The following is a 13478-nucleotide window of genomic DNA, read 5'->3' on the forward strand; positions in this document are numbered from 1 at the left end:
ACTAGATTAAACAGATGCGTCAAAAAAAATCAACGCACACGGCATGATTAGCATAAAATTACAAGATATGGGCTCGGTCTAAAACTTATGAGAGGCTAAGTTGTGCATTTCTTGAATTCATCTAGCGAGAGGTTATTTCTCTGTCTTATCCAACTATTCCTTTGCCTGTAACAAAACTCCTAGAGTTCAAACAAATGCGAGAAGAATAGAGAAAAACAGATTATAAATGCATGCCAACAATCTAAGCTTAAGTTCCTATCACTACTAAATCATTCCATCTTTCAGCATACCTCATGGCTCAAGCTAATAAATTTAACAACTACTCTCAGCTCTATATCTTAAGAATAATCAGAAATCCAACAACTTTAAAGATTGACCCTCCCCACAGCATAGGGTTGATGGTTGACACACACAAGTATCGATATAGTATTGCATACAAACATGATTTAAACAAAATAGGAGCCAGAAGAAAGAAATGGCCATCATCCTATCATGAACTTTTTAGATGACCAACATCTAACAACTCTGGAAAACGTCTGCGCAGAGATAAAAGAGATAAGAATGATTGTTATGAAGATTAAGAAAAAGGAGCATCTTCCTCCCCCGGTGCGGTAGGAGGAGGAGGAGGAAGACGAGGTGGGTTTGGACGATGCATCTTCGTCGCCGGAGTCCGCCACCGGAATGAGAAGCTCACGAACGCGCTTCTCTGTCTCTGCTAGCCGGATTATTACGTGCATATGAGACTTGAAGGAAATGTTGTGTTTTGTTGTACCGCTAATTAAAAAGGGGGCGGATTAATTAATGCTTAATCTCTCATTGTTTCTCAAATGTTTCTCAATTTTTTGGCAATGAAATCTTTAGATAAGAGAGTTGTTGAATATTTATACATACACGCTTCTTAATTAGGAATGTAATTTGGTTGGTCTTTTAAATTATTCAACATCAGCTTTGGATTCTTAAGAACGGATTGAAATGAGTAGACCGAGCTTAAATTGAAAAATGATAAGAGCGTTTTTAAATAAGATGTCAAATTTATAGTGACATCATTAACTTTTAGAAAACACAATTGAGTTTGGTTTTAATTGAAATGTTTTAGTCACATGAAATAGCAGCTTTAATAAGTGCTGCCAATTTTAACATTATTTTTGTATTTTCTCTCTTTTTAAACACCATGCCCACCTATTTCTACCGTTAATTTAAAGTGGAGCTCAATGTAGATACATAAATAACTTTTTCAAATTAAAAGATATCTTATTTGAGATAGCATTTGTAGATGAACAAAGGGAAGGGATAAAAAAAAGAATTTAAGTTGGTTTTTGTTAAGGGAAAGGAAAGACATAAAATGACTTCGGACTTAGACTTGGACATATTATTTCCTTATGATTGCAACATTTTTGAAAGTTGAAGTTTTTTTTTTATTATTATTTTTTTATTATTTTTTTTTTTGACAGGAAACGATAGTGAATTTCATTAATCAATACAAACCATTACAAGGATGTCCTTGGGTACATAGCTTCAGTGACCAATAAATTGATCTGGAGTGAATTACACAAATAGACAAATAAGAGGAAACCCCTTAACGACAACCACAAGGTCAAACATACAAACGCCAAGTGCACAAGAGCTACCAATACATATCTGTTACAATAAACGATAGCAGCAATAGAAAAATACAGATAACCACAATGGACATCGCTGAAATGCAAGGCCACAAAAAATCATCGCTAAAGAGTGAGATCACATCAAGTCATCGTTAGCAACTTAGCAAATGAGACTAACAAAACGCAACACACAAAGGCGAAGACCAATTTGACAAAAACAAACAGCTCCACCATGATGCACAATGACGAGTGGACAACGAGACAACACCGAAAAGGGGTCCGTTGTACAACTCAGTAGTAAACAAAATATTCTGAGAAGGAAGCCACAAGGCAGCACCTTCCGATGGAAGGATGCGCCACTCCTGATATAGACCACTGCACAGATTTGAAAGTTGAAGTTTGAGGAAGCCTAAAGAAGTTGAAAAGTATGTTTCAAAGTTTGTTGAACTTTGAACATCATATAACATAAATCAGGCATAATAGACTAAGAAATACTCGCACCAAACACTTCACTCAATATCAAAACACGTTTTTTATGCTGTAAAGTCACTTCTTTATAATATAAAGGTACATATTGGGTTGTTTGCCAAATAACAAACTACTTCTTCGTAAACGTGTTACTAACAAAAGTGTTTTATAGATAAGCGCTCTCAAACAACCTAGTATTCGTCTAGTTTTATATATATTTCTTCCTAATAATAATGAAATATAGAGAAGTGCTCTCAAACAACCCCTAACAAAGAAATATTGAGATAAGAGAGGTCTTTTTTGGCAATTTGTTTCCCCTTTCAAAATTGATGATAAGTGCCTCATGGATGGTGCAAGAAGCATGGGGATGATGACAACGATGGTGATGACGGATACGATTATGCCCCTGCAGCATGCATAGAAGGTGATGGTGATGACAATGATTCATATTTATGACTATGCTCCAGCAGCATCTATGGAAGCTAATGATGGTGACAACGATGATGGTGGTTATGATTATGCACCTGCTGCATAAGAAATTAGTAGTTTGTTTTTCATGTTTTTATGCTGACTAACTAGCTTTGATGAATTGAGAAATTATAACAGGCTAGTAGGATTGCTCGATCCCTTCGATATTTTTTGTTAAGGGTCGAACTATTTACGAAGTAAGTTCAATTTAAGTCAATCAGTTTTTGTCTCTGATGACATTAAAATATGGTTAAATGGAGCAAAATTGTGCAAGGTTAACTTATTATTAGGATATACTGTTTCTTTCCTAGCATACTAAAAAGTACCACAATATATATGGAGAAGAAGATATGGAATTCTTAGAGACTAATTAGTGGTCATGGGAGTGCAGAGATTTGTTAGTTTGTCGGATACACGACTTGGTACAACAAGCGTCGTAATACAATTGGCTTAAAACTTAAAAAAAATTAATAATAAATAATAAAAAATCAACCCATTGTATTATAACACTAAATGTATTGGACTGTATTTTTAGCATATTGAAAATTTTCTCATATAAGTGGGCACAACAAGTGTCAAGAGCGTGCTGATAACATGTTGTAGGCATAATTTACTGAACAATTAAGGAGGCCAGAGAGAGAGGGGTGCGGCATAGATAAAGAGAAAGAGAGAGATGTGTAATTGAGGTGTGTTCTATTTCATCTCATTGTGCCTTTATTTATACTAGTAGGATAGGTAAAATCTTTCCCTTTAGGATTACAACATTTAATAGGTAATATACTCCTAATAGGAATATAAGAGATATTCTAGGATATACTAGGATTTACACAATCATATTCCTAATCTAATAGGACTTTCATTCTTTAATAATCCTCACCCAATTAAAATAATAATTTAATTTAATTAAATCAAAACAAAACATTTGAAATGCCGAAACTACAAAGGAATAGCGAGCGGAGACAGAGGCCTCGTTTGGTACTGAGATGATTCTGAAAAAAGCTGGTATCAAAAAAAGCTGGGAGCTATTTTTGTGTTTAGTAAACATTCAGCTTCAACTTTTTTTCACAGTTTTGGGTCAAAAAAAGCCAAAAACAAGAAGAAAACAAGAAGCTGCAAAACCCAGCTTTGAAAAATCGGCTTTTTTCTCACATCTGTTTTACATAAAAGTTTACCAAACACTATAATACTGCTTTTTTTTTTCAAAAGCACTTTTACAAAAAAGTTTACCAAACACTCTGCTGCTTTATTTCATATCTGTTTATTCTTACAACACAGCAGAATCATTTTTTTTTCAAAGCACAGCAATACCAAACCAGGTACCGTGAGATTGTGAGCTTCTCATCCCGGTGGCCAACTCCGGTGACGAAGATGCGTCGTCCAAACACCCTCCTCATATTCCTCCTCCTCTCACCACACAGGCCATGAGGTATGCTGAAAGATGGAATGCTTTAGTAGTGACAGGAACTTAAACTTAGATCGTTGCCATGTATTTATAATCTATTTTTCTCTTTTTCTGAAAGCAGAAGTATATCATTTGTTTGAACTCTAGGAGTTTTCTTACAGGCAAAGGAATAGGTGGATAAGATAGAGAAATAGCCCTCGCTAGATGAATTCAACGAATGTACAACCTAGCCTCTTATAAGTTTTAGACTGAGCCCATTTAATGTAATTTTACGCTAATTTGTCAGGTGTGTGTGGATTTTTCTTGATGCATCTGTTTAACGAGGTCAAGGCTTCCTTCTCTTTCTTCGAGATTGCTTTTTGCTCATATATATCATATTAGCTGCTCACTCTTTGTTCCATTGCATTGCATCCTATTTCCAATAGCGATCACTTTTTATATCGCATGGTGGTTTATTCACTTTGTGGATAGCTTCTTCTCTCCAATCCATGCTCAACTTGGAATCAACATTTTTGGTATGAAGTATATTGGAAGGTGTCTAATGGACTTTAGGGTTTCGGGTTGCATGCATGGTTGAGTTTGATTTCCTAGTGACATGTTGTCAACTCCTTAATTCATGGAGTTGGTATTTAACTTCCCAAAGTATTTTGTAAGGATCTCAAGGATGGGTTGTCATCCTCACTTTAGCTAAGTCATGGGCTAAAGTGATGGTCTTAACCCTACTCTCTTGTCTTCCCATACCTTGTCTTGTCCCTTACCTCTTAGAACTTCATACCTACTTGTAGAAGCTTCTTTCCTTATTTTATTCTTTTGTTTTTCACGGGCCTAGTGCAGGTTCTTAGGGATTGTGTTTGCTCCTCCCTTGTAGCTTCTCTTTGTGATTCTTTATAAGAGTGTTCTCACTCTCTTGTAACACTTACAATGAATATACAACTCAATCTTTGAAAAACAACATGGTATCAGAGCAGGAAATTTAACTTGCTCCTGTTATACTGCTTTCCAAAAGTTTTCAATCTCAAAAATGTCTCAAGAAAATCCGGCAGCATCAACGGCTGATAGCTCCCCGGAAATTTCCTCCGTAAATGTGCATGAAGTGGATGTCAACCCAAATCAAAGGTTAAGCTCAGTCGTATTGAATGAGTTCAATTACTTGCCATGGTCAAGAGCTGTGTCGTTGGCGTTGGGTGGCAGGTCCAAGTTAGGGTTCATAAATGGAAGCATCAAAGTTCCTGATACTTCCTCGTCAAACTATGAATCCTGGCTGAGCAAGGATCAGCTAGTGATGTCATGGCTCTTGAATTCCATAGAACGAAAGTTAGCTGAAATTTTCAGTTACTCAGAATCCTCTTATCAACTATGGGAAGCAGTCAAGGAAATGTATGGCAGCCAAAATAATGCTGCTCGGGTCTTTCAATTAAAGAAGGACATCTCCGATCTGCAACAAGATGGTAAGCCATTCGTGCAACTCCTGGGAAGCATGAAGACCATGTGGAACGAGTTGGAAACCTATCGTCCTCATACGACCGATGCAGTGTTGCTACGAAAGAGGGCAGAAGAAGACAAGATATTCTAACTCTTGTCCAGTCTTGACTCAACATATGAAGATCTGCGATGTCACATGCTCATGAACACTGAACTACCTTCCTTTCCAAGCGTGTGTGCAACGATTCAACGTGAGGAAGTAAGGAGGAAAGTCATGAACATGAGTACAATGCCAAATGTACCTGAGTCTGGGGCATATGTAACCAACGAAAGAAGGTACAAAGGAAAGCACCCTCACCTAAAGTGTCAACACTGCAATAACACAGGTCATGTTAGGGACACATGCTGGATTTTACATCCAGAGTTAAAGCCTGATTTCATGAAGGGTGTACAAAGGGTGAATCGGACTCCACATCGAGCAAATCATGCATCCACCTCCATCTCCAATAGGTCAGATTCATTCAAGAATTTCACAGCAAATCCAACAGAACTCATGAATGAGTTCATGTCGTTTCTTCAAGGCAAGAAAGGAGGTGCTCAAATTGACAGTATTAATACCATGGAAGAAGGAACATCGACAACAATGCTTGGCAAGTTTACAGGATTCTTGACAGACACAAATCCTGTACCCCAAGAAGACATGCCAGGTATTATGAAAACCTTTAAAACTGCCCTCAAATTAAATATGTTGCATGATTTTTGGGTTATAGATTCAGGTGCCACAGATCATATGACCAACCATGTGTCTAATTCTCAAAAGTTTGAAAGATTGACAAAACCTTCTCAAGTCTCAATAGCATATGGAAATCACGTAAAGGTTTTAGGGAGAGAAAAAATCAAGTTGATGTCTGATGAAATCGAGTCAGTAGCTTTGTATGTTTCTTCCTTCCCATTCCAACTTCTATCTGTGGGAAGGATCACAAATACCTTGAATTGTTTAGCCATTTTTTCTCCTCACAATGTGATTTTTCAGGACTGTGCCACCAAAAGGACGATTGGTGAAGGGTTTTACTTAGATGGTCTCTATTACATGTCAAAGAGCAATCCCAGAGGCTTTCAAGCCAAGTTCGACTCCACTCGTGATACTTGGTTGTGGCATCAACGTTTAGCTCATCCTTCCTCACCCATTTTGTCAGCTTTATTCCCAAACTTAGGAAGGGATGATATGATTTGTGAAGCATGTCACTTGTCTAAAGACACTAGATTACCCTCTCAATCTTCTCTGTCTTGAACAAGTAAGTGTTTTGAACTAGTTCATTCCTATGTATGGGGACCAACTAGTGAATCTTTTGATGGTTACAAGTATTTTGTGATTTTTGTGGATGACTTCTCTCGAGTCACATGGTTGTATCTGCTAAAGTCTAAGAGTGAAGTTGTAGAAGTATTTAAAGATTTCCATAACCTTGTAAAAAACCATTTCTCATCTCAAATACAAACCTTACGATCTGACAATGGCACCGAATACATGTCCCATATCATGAAACATTATTTAAGTGCTCATGGCATTATGCATCAAACGAGTTGCGTTGGAACCCCTCAACAAAATGGGGTAGCCGAACGTAAAAACCGAGATCTTCTTGAGAAAACAAGAGCACTGATGTTGCAAATGCATGTACCAAAGAGTTTTTGGTCCCAAGGTGTTATGACAGCTGCATACATCATCAATAGGTTACCTAGTCGAGTCTTGGAACTCAAGTCTCCCCTAGAGGTCCTGAAAGGAAGAAAAATTGATGTCTCACATCTTAAAGTGTTTGGTTGCATCTGTTTTGTGCATGTTCAATCTCAATACCGAGAAAAATTGGATCCCAGAGTTGCTAAATGTATCTTTCTTGGTTATTCATCCACTCAAAAGGGATATAAATGCTATAATCCCTAACTAAGGAAAGTGATTGTGTCCAAAGATGTTAGATTCCATGAGACTAACTCTTTTTTTAAAAGCAAGTGAAATCATAGACCAAGGGGATGGCATCCTGGACCTGTTCCCATTACCAAGAATCAGACCTGAGGATCTACACCACCGAGAGCTCAGTCATGACAACACTGATGCTGGTCTCCACGAATGTAACCATGAAAACTCTCAGCCTGATGGTTTCATACAAGATGAAGGCAGCGAGAACCAAGAAAACCCTCAAGATGTTGCTGAAATATTACACGAAAGTGAGTCATCTCTCCCAGAACCTCGACGCAATCCTCGGCGTGATAGGCAGCCTCCTACCAGGTTTCAAGATTTTGATATATATATAAACCAAAGCATCCAATGTCAAGTTATGTGTCATATCAAAAGGTGACTCCATCGCATGCTGCCTTTCTTAACAACATTTCCAGTTACAAGGAGCCTCAAAGTTTCCATAAGGCTAATAATCAGGCTGTGTGGCAAGAAGCAATGCGAGATGAACTCAAAGCTCTAGACCAACACAACACTTGGAACATCACCAAACTTCCAAAAGGAAAAAGGGCAGTGAGTTGCAAATGGATCTATAAGATCAAGTTTAATGCAGATGGTTCAATCGAGAGGCATAAAGCCAGGCTAGTGGCTCGGGGGTTCACTCAACCATTTGAGGTGGACTACAAAGAAACATTCGCGCCTGTTGCAAAAATGAACTCAGTTAGGGTGTTATTGTCTGTTGCTGTCAATAAAGGTTGGTCTATGTATCAAATGGACGTAAAGAACGCCTTCCTTCACGGTGATCTCGAAGAAGAAGTTTACATGCGATTGCCCCCTGGACATCCTCAAAGTCAGGTCCCTGATCTGGTGTGTAAGTTACATAAGTCCATTTATGGACTGAAGCAATCGCCTCGTGCTTGGTATGCTAAACTAAGTTCAGTCCTTCATAGTGCTGGTTTCAAAAGAAGTGGTGCTGATTCATCATTATTTGTTCGTACTGGAGCTGGTGGGAAATTAGTGGTGCTGATTTATGTGGACGATTTAATAATCACTGGTGATAATGCTGCCGAGATCTTCAAACTCAAACAGTCACTACAACAAAAGTTTGCGATTAAAGATCTTGGGGTGTTGAAATATTTTCTTGGGATTGAAATGGCATCTTCTCACAAGGGTTTATTTCTTAATCAACGAAAATATGTCATGGATCTTCTCAAGGACACTAACATGAGTGAGTCCAAGCCTGCCACTACTCCTCTTGATAGCAAGCTCAAACTTAACGTGGGCGGAACTCCACTCTCAAATATCAGTTCATACCAGAGGCTTGTTGGTAAGCTGATCTACCTAACTATCACCAGACCCGATATCTCATATGCAGTGAGCATTGTCAGTCAATTCATGCACACTCCTTCCATCGATCATTTGAATCTTGTAAAGAGGATCTTACGTTACTTGAAAGGGTCTGTTGGTCGTGGTATTCTTATGACAAAGAATGATCACACTCACATCATGGGGTACTGTGATGCAGATTGGGCAGGCAATGCCATTGATCGCAAATCCACTAGTGGTTACTGCACCTTTGTTGGTGGAAACTTGGTCACCTGGAAAAGTAAAAAGCAAACTGTCATCGCCAGATCCAGTGCCGAAGCTGAGTATCGTGCAATGGCTTCAACAGCATGTGAATTAATCTGGCTCAAGGGTCTTCTATGTGATTTAGGGTTTTCTGCAACTCTTCCTATGTCTCTATTCTGTGACAACCAAGCTACCATACACATAGCTTCCAATCCCGTGTTTCACGAACGAACGAAGCACATTGAAGTTGACTGTCATTACATTCGTGAGCAGGTGCAGTCATAAGTAATTCAGACACACTACACCAGAAGCTCCGACCAATTGGCTGACATTCTCACAAAGCCCTTGCCTTCTCATCAGTTTCAGCGACTTTTGTCCAAGCTTGGATCCATCAACCTTCTGGATCCAGCTTGAGGGGGAGTATTGGAAGGTGTCTAATGGACTTTAGGGTTTCGGGTTGCATGCATGGCTGAGTTTGATTTCCTAGTGACATGTTGTCAACTCCTTAATTCATGGAGTTGGTATTTAACTTCCCAAAGTATTTTGTAAGGATCTCAAGGATGGGTTGTCATCCTCACTTTAGCTAAGTCATGGGCTAAAGTGATGGTCTTAACCCTACTCTCTTGTCTTCCCATACCTTGTCTTGTCCCTTACCTCTTAGGACTTCATACTTACTTGTAGGAGCTTCTTTCCTTATTTTATTCTTTTGTTTTTCACGGGCCTAGTGCAGGTTCTTAGGGATTGTGTTTGCTCCTCCCTTGTAGCTTCTCTTTGTGATTCTTTATAAGAGTGTTCTCACTCTCTTGTAACACTTACAATGAATATACAACTCAATCTTTGAAAAACATCAAAGTATTCTGAAATGCATTCCTTAAACCCCATTATTTGATTGGTACATTCTAACTTGCATTAGTTATTGATCTTGGGGTATGACGTTGCTGAGCTAAGTATCTAGTCCATTTTCTCTCTTCATCTAATCCTAGACACAAATTTTGGTGCGATAATCTGAATTCAGTAAAGACAGTTTCAATCCTTAGAGAAAGGAAATCCAGATGCTGGTGAAGCTAGGGGTTTGATTTTCTTTAACTTGGATGCTTAATCGTCTTATTCTTAGAAAATGGTTTTTGATTGCACTAGTGACCTTGTATCTTATCTACAGTATGTAACAATAAGAAGAGATGGGAACGAAAGAGAGATCCGGAATCACTTTGGCCTTTGGCATCACGCCAAAGGTGCATCTCACATAAATTGAGCAATTGGATAAATTCTGGCATCACACCGAAGGCGACTTGGAAATTTGGAATCACTCCAAGTCAACTTGTGCTTCACACATAAGCAGGAAATCCAAAAGCTTACAGAGTAGCTCCTTTTATAAGCTAATTTGTACATGGATCTGGAAAGATTCACATTAATATACTTGGAATTCTAAAGACTAATTTATGAACACCTAATACATTGATCTTGTAACATAGAGAGACTCAAAGACAATGAACCTGCAGAGTACATGTAAACTGCATTTAGTACATGAGACACTAGGACTCTAATTTATTAACTTGGCTCCTGCATCGCATATGGTATGGTCAATGTTGGATTTAGACAAGAAATATACCCGTAATGCAGCATATGACACTACATGCTTCTTTCACATTCATTATATAATGCCTGGTTTACAGTCAAAACATACTTTTTCAGTGATTCTGCTTTGTTTTGGTTTTACAATGTATAACTGACCTTTCATCTTCCATATACATGTTAGGTCCTGGATTTGTGAACATGCATTCGGGTTCATCACTTCATCCGTTGTCCTTCGGGTATGCTAATAACTTTTCATTGTGAAAAACGAGAACACAACGGATGAAATGATGTTGTACAGGCTGTGCTTTTAAACGTAATTGGTTTTTCAGACTGTTTGTAGTGGTGACTTTATTTCTCCTTGTCCCCAAAATTATTTTGAAGAGCTATTCTGGAGATGAAGAGTTGTGTTGTGTTTATGTTCCCACGAACCATCATTACATTGGTGATGTGTTCCTGGTCAACACCAAGGATGTTATCAAACCAAATTTATCCGTACGGGAGGGAATTGGTGAGTAAGCTTAGGGATGAATAGACTTGAGCCCCTAGCTTGAATTTACCTACCAAGTCCCAAACTTTAATGTCCAGTGTTGACTATTAAGTATGATTACGCTGGTAAAATGAGAACATGCATTTGACTAGAAAGCGTTGGGTGCACTTGGAGGGCAAGTAATTTTGCGAATTCGAGTGGTATTTATCAAGTCATTAGAAGCGTGTCTTATATCAGTTTTTGTAATGTTGAAATGTTCCAGGATGCAATATATCTTCAAAATTCAAAACAATTACTGGAAAAATCATAAGAATCTGAAAGAAGTATGAAATATTGAGTTGCTGATGGTGAAGCTGGCTGTGATCTGTAGTCCATAAACTCGGATATGTGATGATGTGGATGAGCTGATGATGACTATGCATCACCGGCTTGATCGTGCCTCACCATAGAATCGATCTGGGTGTGACTTAATGTAGACAGAAGATGCTCTCACTTCAAAAATTTTGCCTTTTTCCATTTCTGTCATCTGTAGTAATTCACTTAATATAGACAGAAGATGCTCTCACTTCAAAAATTTACCCACTGCGGATCGAATTTCGATTGCAGACGTTTTTACCGAGAGCATAACATAAAGCATTGAGCAACTGGCAAAGGGTTGAGAAATCTGAGAATGGCTGCAGGCAAGGAGTTCATGGTTTACCGCCAAAAGGAGATCTTCAGGCCGATAGAACCCGACAAGGTTCGGAGAGGCAAGAGTTAGGCGCTTGGGGATGATCGCAAAAACAATTTGCAGAAGAAGAAGTAGGAGAAGAAGAATTTAGGCAGTTGATGATCCAAGGTGGGATCGTATTCAAAACAAGTTCAGGGGAATGGAAAATGTAAAACCTGGACGTGAGAGACCTGAGTTTCGAAGGTGGAATAGGCAGGAAGATTGGGGTAAGAAGACATGGAAAGAGGCTACTGAATCGTCCGTGCCTAGGATGATTGGCCGAGTGTTTATGGTGTTGGTCCAGTTTTGGCTTCTTTGTCAGCTGGAAGAAGAGAATTTTATGCATTGTATATTCAAGAAGGGATGGATTTGAGCAAAAATAATAGGAAGAAGAAGGACAAGGGCTTTGAGAGAATTTTAATGATGGCTGACAAGATTGGGTTAAACGTAAAGGATGTCTCTAAGCATGATCTTAATATGGCTACTGATAATCGACCTCATCAGGGTCTGGTTCTAGATGCCTCTCCGTTGGAGATGGTGAAAATTAACGAATTAGAACCTGTTTCAGTTGAGGAAGATAAGAGTTCTCTCTGGATTGCTTTGGATGAGGTTACAGATCCTCAGAATGTGGGGTCAATCATCAGGTCGGCTTACTTCTTTGGAGCTTCTGGGGTGGTATTATGTGCCAAGAATTCAGCCCCACTGAGTGGCGTTGTGAGCAAAGCAAGTGCAGGCTCACTTGAGTTGATGGAGTTGAGATACTGCAAGAATATGATGCAGTTCCTAACATCCTCGGCTGAAAGTGGTTAGCGGGTTCTCGGAGGTTCTGTTTCTTCCAAGGCTCTACCCTTGAAAGAGGTTGCACCTAGTGTGCCAACAATTCTTGTTCTGGGAAGTGAGGGCACTGGGTTGAGACCTTTGGTGGAAAGATCTTGCACTGATTTGATTAGAATCCCGGGAATATTCCTGTGGAAATTACTGCTGGTGGAGTTGATGATACTGAAACCGTGGAAGAGAATCATGCATGCTCAGCTGAAGAGTTCCGATCATTTTTGGCCGTGGAGAGCTTAAATGTCAGTGTTGCAGCTGGTGTGCTGCTTCATCGCTTAACAGGAAACAATAACGATGAGAATGTCCATGTAGTTAATCAACAGACTGACGAACTTGACTGAGGTTCGTCATAAACATTGTACTTTATATTAGCACTTTGTAGAGCTTTATCTAAAGTTGGGAGTAGGTTTACAGTTTTTATTTCCGTATAGCCTCTTGATCAGAAATGTGTGCCATAACAACTCTAATTTTTGGTGTTAAAATGATTATCTTAAATGAGTTGAGATCATTAAATTGTGCATCACAGTTCATGCTACTGATTTATTTGAAGCTTGGACGCAGAGCCGCCGCCGCGGGGGTGGGTGGGGGGCAAGTGGTACAAGGCCCCCAAATCAGAAGGGCCCCGATTTTTCAATTTTGCATGCATATGCGTATATACTGTAGTATGTGTAGAATATTGCAAACTTGAGCCTTAGCACAAATGGTATTATTGCTTCTTTACATCGGCCTAGAGGATGGGTTTGAACCTCGTCTCCATCATTTTTTAAGTTTATTTTTATTAAATGCACAAGCTTTCACAAAATAATATAAAAATTTCACACAATAACGTGAAAATTCGAATCCTGACCCTCTAAATAGTTAAGGTAAAACAATACGCCACCTTTCCACTTGTTAATTTGTTAAATTTGTTTGTGCTATTAGAATTTATAGAAGCTCAATTGAAAACTAAATTTATTTTTTTGGACAAAAAAAAAATCAATAAATAAATTCTTAGCAAGGCC

At 38.7% G+C, this 13478-nt stretch overlaps 1 pseudogene; it reads left to right on the forward strand.

Annotated features, from left to right (window-relative positions):
• Nucleotides 1-11734: 11734 nt before the first annotated feature.
• On the forward strand, nucleotides 11735-13007 carry LOC137746665 (rRNA methyltransferase 1, mitochondrial-like; annotated as a pseudogene).
• The last annotated feature ends 471 nt before the right edge of the window (nucleotides 13008-13478 follow it).

This window comes from Pyrus communis, chromosome 2 (assembly GCF_041283825.1).
Source record: "Pyrus communis isolate YQ-2024b chromosome 2, ASM4128382v1, whole genome shotgun sequence".
NCBI lineage: Eukaryota > Viridiplantae > Streptophyta > Magnoliopsida > Rosales > Rosaceae > Pyrus > Pyrus communis.